At 45.4% G+C, this 7,650-nt stretch overlaps 1 pseudogene; it reads right to left on the bottom strand.

Annotated features, from left to right (window-relative positions):
• Positions 1 to 217: 217 nt before the first annotated feature.
• Positions 218 to 7,007, bottom strand: LOC136456042 (respiratory burst oxidase homolog protein B-like; annotated as a pseudogene).
• Between the last annotated feature and the right edge of the window lie 643 nt (positions 7,008 to 7,650).

The following is a 7,650-nucleotide window of genomic DNA, read 5'->3' on the forward strand; positions in this document are numbered from 1 at the left end:
CCGAGGCCTTACAGGCGAGGCCTCGAGCAAGGCGGAGAATCGGTACCTCGTCCGAGACCTTACATGCGGGGCCTCGAGCGAGTCGGAGAATCAGTACCTCATTCGAGGCCTCGTGGTTTCATTTTGAGCCAAGCCTGCTTCGGTTGAGTCCGAATATTGTTCGAGGCGGGCAGGGCGGTCCAGCCGAGCCTCGGATGAGGTGGGGGTTTGCCGGTGGTTGTCTCTTAGCTTCGATTTTTACAAGGTCTAAGCGATTTTTTCGGTTCTTGCTTAGAGGACCCATTTTTATGGTACCCGACAATATATTACAACCCTCGTAATTCACATTCTGAAATCATTAGAGGACCACGTCCAGAGCTTCTCCAGTTACGCCATTAGAAGTTCTCCTTGTGGAACTCAAACTTTGTATTTGTCTTGTGGGTGAAGTCTGCTGAAAACTGCCGAAGCTGTGGCACAAGGACAGGCTCACCGCAGTAGAAAACTCCTGAACAGTAATCAGATGTTAGATGATGAAGTCAATTGACGTTTCTAGTGCTTCGACATGATAGGAAGATGACATAGAATGCTTCGACATGATATGAAGATGACAAAGTGACATACCGACGTGTTGGTTCTCATGGTTCACAGCAACATGTTTGAAAACACTTCGCCAATTGGGACGCGCAAAGTGCGTCTTGACACTAGTTCCAGACAAGATGTCGACTCCCTTCTTCGCGTGTTGGAGCTCTTGAAGCATGACAATGAGGGCAGAACGTGCATCCCCTTCCTCGTACACACTCGAGCAGTGGTTGTGGAGTTCAATGACTCCATCCTTGTCCTCTGCCACCTCATTCATGACCCCTCGGAACCATTCAAAAGATCCCTCTTCTCTGGTCACCCAGTAGAAGTAGGCTCTCTTTGTCATGAATGGCCTCTTCTTGGCCTTGCCACTGCCCTCAGGCTCGGTGCCTGCAACAGATCCTCCATGCTGAATGTGGTTAAGTACATCCTTCACAATGCTAATCAATGGAGTGGCTCCAATGCCTAGTCCAATGAGCAGGAGCACATCATATTCCCTATAGTCTTGCGCCGGAGCACCGTATGGTCCATCAATTAAGAGTCTTGGGAACCTAGAGCATGTCAAAATTCAGGGTCAGATGAATCTAAGAAATGTATATTTTATTGTACTACATTTCAAAACAAATCAAACAAATTCTACCTGGCGTTGCTCTCAGTGATCCCCTTGGAAAGGTCAGCTCTGAGGAGTCCACTTTCTCCATCAGTTGGAGGACGGCATGCCTGGTACATATTTACATAATTGTCAGGTCCAATAACAAAAGCAATGGCATCAGATATCGAAGTTCACAAATAACAAATTTCACAAGTTGTGTTCACCATCCTCAAGAGTTATTGAGTCTTGTTCTAGAAGGGGCTTATTGGACCAATAAAAACTCAAAACCTACGAGCCAAATTACCTCAGAGAAGACAGTCCTAAGACGTGAAGTCCAATCACCCCTTGTGCGAATGTGGACACTAAGATAATCATCTCCTGGTGCTTATGTAATGGAAAATGGGTGCCTGCAAGAGAAGAAAATTATGAACTTCTGTCATCTGCTGATCATATAATCGAGGTACATCACTTTCCTTGAGGAAGGGTGTAACTGCCTACCATTCATATGGAGAGACAGCACGGCAGTTTATGAAGATATACTGCCCACTCCGATACCTGAATTCAGGTGGCTTGGACATATAGAGAGCCAAAACATTCCCTGGATATACTGCAACCTATTGAGAGGGCACAAAGTTAGAAGTCAAAAAGGAAAACCAAAATTTTCAAAATGACTTCTCATAAATAAAATGAAAATACTACAGAGTAAGTAGGTATCTTTGTAGAATGAAAGAAAATAGACACCAAAATTCGAATTGAACAGAAAATTTGGGTGGAAGGGTGTGTATCACACCTACTACTAACTGAACTTTGCTTTGTTCTCATCGTATGCAAGTTGAAAAATACATGGCAAAACCAAAGGAACGGAATTGCAGGTACCTTCTGAATCCTAACAGCATCATGGCTCCTAAATAGCCGAAGAATTCGCTCACTTACATACAAGAGCACAGGGACAGCAAGGTACATCCAGGTCTGCAATGGTAGAAATGCTCTGTAAGTAATGACTTTCAGAAATTAGATGCTCTCTAGCCAATGAGGGTACAGATGTTTACCGTTTTCTTGTACCATTTCCTGCTTAGATATAAGCAGATCCCGTGGACAACGAGCAGTGCATACACAATAACAAATAAGTGGTGCGTAAACCAAAAGGCATTGAAGCCAGTCATTTTCTTGAGGGGATTAGAATCCTTGAGCCTATTACGCCGAAACCATGGCTGGGCCAATACGAAAGCTATAGTCATAAGTACAACCATGACCACCCCTGTCCACCCTTCAGTTCCCTTTACAAACCACCAGTAATTTGGTGCCCTTTTGTCTCCAAAGAAAGGCTTCATTGGTTCATAGGCAGCATCACTTGCATGGAGCAGCCGGGGAAAATCACATGTCAGGTGAGCACCTGCATGCAAAGCAACACCAACTGCAACACCTGCTGCTATTACCTGCACAATAATTCCATACATATTACATAATGTAATTTCCACATTAGTAAGTGTAACTATCAGATGGGAAGGTTAACAATTCATTCTCACTGGTCCTCTAGGATAAAAAAAGAGAACTATGTTTCAATTGGAATGGATACTCCCACAGAATGGAAAGGTGCATCCTGTGTTCAATACTAACTGAGTACATATAGTCTTACCTTGTGGAAATTTATGTTGTCATTGAAGGGCACAACAGCTCCGATCTTTGTCTTTGATCAAATCCAAGTGATTGTATTTCGGCAAACAGGAAACAGAACCAGGGCCATATTGAATTTGAGGGTCTCTGCAGCACCTTTCGCAGTGCACACACAATAACCCATGATGCCAAATACAGCTCGATTACGGTATTGGATGAACTTCCAAATGAAGAGGCCAGTGCAGATCGAGAGCCAGAGAGTCATAACCCAAATGCGCTTCCAGTTCTCCTCAAGGAAGTACATGAACTCTTGCCAGTAGTGGTAAAATGGACCTGTGTTCTTGTTTGATGCAAGCTTCATGCTAAGAGCTTTGCTAAGTTTTGAGCTTTGTGTTGTCGATCTTGCAGCAGCTTGAGATGGTGATTGCAGCAAAAGTGCCTCCAGATCCTCAAGCTGTTAATTTTTTAGCATGGGTTAGTTCATGGACTGTGCCACAATTGTTATTTTTTGTGAGTATATTGGGCAGACCTCAATGTATCCCAGATTGTCGCGGTCAAGTTCTTCCATAATGAGTGCTGTGTACTCATCAGCCCATTCCTTGAGCTTGGAAAGTTTGTTTGCTGAAGCACTGAGGGTAATAATCTGCAAGAGCATATTATCATTTGCTTAGCACCTTACAACACACAGCAGCATTCTTGTCAACCCTGAACAGAAAAACTTAACACATGGTAAGTGCCAAATAAAATTGTTGAATACACAACAGCTGGTGTAAACTTATTACTGTACAATAGTTTTGCTTCATAGTTTTTTTAAGATAGCATGTTAGTAAGGCCAAGTATTTTTTTATGTGGAGGTGGATTTCGATAACGCATCGCATACAGTTATGCATAAAGAAGGAAACCATGCCAGGACTGATAAGATATTCATCAAAATTACTAACATGTCAAAGAATGTCTGTAGACGGTTGTCAAAACCCTGATCACTGAGTTGCTCCCAGAAACCTTTCAGCTCATCCTTAGTCAGCAGCTGCTTTGTTATCCCTCTCTTCCTTGCTAATGAATCGAAGACTTGCACTGCAAACTCATCAGATCCATCCATCCCTGCACAATCCAAAGCAATGCTTGTATTAGCATTGTTCAAATAGCTGTATGGAGATACATATTCAATAGAACCACTGAAATTACCAATGCATTTCCCAAATCTTGAACGTAGCAGCACGCCATCAACCTGTAGCTGGTTGAACCGTTTCTCCACTGCAGCCCAGCCGTCATGACCAACTTTTGCAGTCACAAACTGCAAGCCTTTGAGCGCTACAGCAGCCCCACTCTTGCTTCTGTCCAATCTCTTCCTCACGTTCTTTCCCAACTGTGTCTGTGGCACCTTATTGCTTGAGCTCTTCATCTTTAGCCCATTTTTCACCTGCCTAATCTTTGATGATAGGTTGCCGCTCCTTGACGAGGAAGGTGACACAAGTGACAGTCCGTCAAACCCACCACCATGCCCCGAGCCACCATCATCGACTGCCCTGACATCTTCAATTGCCACTGAATCACGCTGTACAATGGTGATTTCCACAACCTCATCATCATCTTTGAACCTGGTGGTCTTCACGCCCTTCCGGCTTGATTCTCCCAAATTGCCACTGTGTGGGATTAGTGTTGCAGTGTCTTCTTGTGACCTCCTAGAACTGCTTGTGTCCGTGGCAGCTTCAGTGGCTGCCATATTCTTCTCTACCGCTGAGGTCAAGTTCTCCTTACTCTCTGGTCAGAAGATAAAATTAATAACCAGGACGAGAATAGGGGAAACCCTTGCAATAAGTACTGAAGTAAGTAAAAACTTGCCAACTAAAATACATTTCTTATCTATCCATAATCAGTCAAGTAAAGAAAAAAAAACAAGAGGAGGAAGGCATCCTGATAGAGTAATATTTCAAGGAAGTGTTCATTTCTAAAAAGAAAGAAAAAAAAGAACAAATTTCAACAAGATTAAAACTACCTGTAGTTTAGGTACAGATATTTTGTAAGAAACATTGGCCAAAAGACAGGGAAGTCAAAGAGAAGTAAAGGTGACGTAAAATTCAATCAGATCCAGAACTTGCATCAGAGTACAAATATGCGTAACATGATGCTACTTTAAGTAAGAAGAAGATGATAGGGATAGCCCCAACGGATTTACAGCCAGGACGGCATCAGCGAGGTTTGAAAAGGGAGGAAGTAAAAGCACCCTAGCATAACATCTCCAAGAGTTCCTAAAACACTCTCCCAATTCTTTGATTTTTAGAAAAACTAAAAAATATGTCTCCAACAGTTACTAATAGCAGCTCCTAATCTTTGAGGACTCGATAAAAAATGACTCAATGCGCGTAAAGATCCGCCCTCTCCCGTCGCGCGTATCCCTCCGGGTCGCGCCGATCTTCTCCCTCGCGCGGCAAAGAGGAGATCTCGCGCACCTGCTCTTCCTCCCGGAGGCGAGGAACATGACGGCGCTCGTGCTCGAGTCCGGCCCGTGGGACGTGGGCGTGCCGTACCCGACCTACTTCCACCCATCCAGCGCCGCCGAGGTGGCCTCCTGGCAGCGGACACTCCGGCGCGCGCGGCGGCCCTGGATGTTCGCGTTCGTCGGCGCGCGGCGGCCCGGTGACGGCGGCACCCTGCGCAGCAGCGTGATCGACCAGTGCGCGCGGTCCCGGTGGTGCGGGCTGCTGTAGTGCGGCCGCGGGCAGCGCAGGGATCGGACTGCTACGCCGGGCAGAAGTGGCGGCGATGAGGGAGCAGGTGATCCAGATGATACCCAACATCATGTACAGGACCCGAGGGCTCCCTCCGTGGAGTTCAGGGACGCCAGGGTCAGCCGTGTCAAGCGGGAGCTGCCTCCGCGGCAGGACGACGATGACCGGCGCCGGTGGGATGGCTACTTCGACATGCGGTGATCTTGTGCAGCTTGCTCAATCCCTCATGCACACTGTTCTTGCTTTTGGACTAAAATAAAATCCTAGGCAAACAGATGATGTTACTTTGGCCCCCTGTATACTGTTTACCGTCATCAAGATACTGCGCGACAGCGTGATCGACCAGTGCGTGCGGTCCCGGCGGTGCGGGCTCCTGCAGTGTGGACGCGAGCGGCGCAAGGACTGCTTATGTGCTTCTTCTCACGAAGAAGATGATCGTATTTACGAAATTGCCATTGAACGATTGGAATATGGTTTTAGAATATATCTTTAGGAGTGAATTAATGGGTACTCTTGGAGATGGCTTAATTTAATACTCCCAATCTTTTTTTAGGAGTTGGAAAACAATATGTTTTTAGGAAGAAATTATAGGGTAAATCAGGGAAACACTCCCATATGGGAAGAAACCGCCCTCCGGTTTGAAATACCGCCCACACAAAAATTCCTCCTCGTGCTCAGATCTAGTGGGCGCTGTTCTCAAATATTAAAATAGAATGGAACACCAGCAACGACCTTTCTCAACCGAACAATCATTTCTCGGTACTAGAAAGAGCAAACTTTAAAATGGAACAAAATGGAGAAACGTTTCGGAGTGAGTCGCGGTTAAGAGGAGCGGGGAAAGAACTGAACCAAGTGGAGAGAGAAGAAGAAAATCAAGAACAGAAGAAGAAGAAGAAGAAAGTTTGGAAATTTGGGAGGCAGGGATCATGGAGAAGCCGGAGAAGAACTCTTACCTTAAACCCTCCCAGAAGTTTCAGCCGCGGAATGGAACTCCGAGCATTCCCTGAATCCTGCCCTGAAGAACAAAGAAAAACTAAAACTAAGGAGTCCAGTCTTCAGCGAGCAGTCGGATTGCAGGCTAAAAAAAGAAGAAACAGAGGAAGTAACTTCGCGCTAGAGGATTTCAGATTTCAGGGATGGAAACGGAAAGAGCAAAAGGACAAGGTCAGTGGTACCACAGAGCAGGAGTACACGCGGCGCTGAGCCTCAGCAAATGCAGGTGGATTCTCAGGCCAGCCGTCAGCAGCCGGGAGGCGTTCAGGGAAGCAGCAGATGCAGCAAGGGCAGGTGGGCAGGTACTAGAAAGCAGTACCACCCCGTTCCTCCTCAAAGCGATGAATGAACTACAGCCTACAGCGGTGGTGTGGCGTGTGCGGACTCGCTAGGAAGGAAGCGGGGCGGAGTGGAGTGGCGCTGGTGTTCGTGTCAGTTTGTGGCGAGTTGCATTTGTATTGTTGGTTTTCCCCCTAACAAACGCTGGATGGATGGACAGCTTGACTCCCTCGGACTGCTACTACCAACAAAACGCATGTGCTTTTGGTGGCATCGCTGGTGGTGGTGGTGGGGTTGGTGAAGGCGCACCTGCTGTTTCTATTGCCTCTGGACTTTGGACCTTGGGATTCGATGGGGTCCAATTGAAGCCTGTGAATCTGTGAGTGAATGCGCTGACCCTTCCACAAAAAAATAAAGTATATGCGCTGAGCTAAAATCTTGGGTTCATAATTAGAGGATGAGTTAGCTGTTTTCTGTAACGCTCGAGAATTATGGAGAGTATTTAAAACAGAGTGATGTTAGGGTTGTTAACCATGTACATTGAAGTATGGGGTGCTTTATTTAAGAATGTAAAACTCGTCTCGCTTGCAACCTGTTACAAGTTACTCCCTCCAATCATGAATAAATATAAACCCATTTCTAAAGGTTTACTAGCTACCATTACGTTTGTCCTAATTCAATCTTTTTTAATTCTGATCGAGTTCAATTAACATCTATTATACGAAATAAGTATATTGTAAAATTTACTGCATAATTGATCAAAGGATACTAATTCGGTGTTGGAGATGTTGAAATTTTCTCTTATGAGACGTTTGGATCCTTCATTTTGGAGGAATTAAAATCTACTTAATGGATAAGACTATTTGGCTTAAAATTTGACATTTC

Source organism: Miscanthus floridulus, chromosome 6, assembly GCF_019320115.1.
Source record: "Miscanthus floridulus cultivar M001 chromosome 6, ASM1932011v1, whole genome shotgun sequence".
Taxonomy (NCBI): domain Eukaryota; kingdom Viridiplantae; phylum Streptophyta; class Magnoliopsida; order Poales; family Poaceae; genus Miscanthus; species Miscanthus floridulus.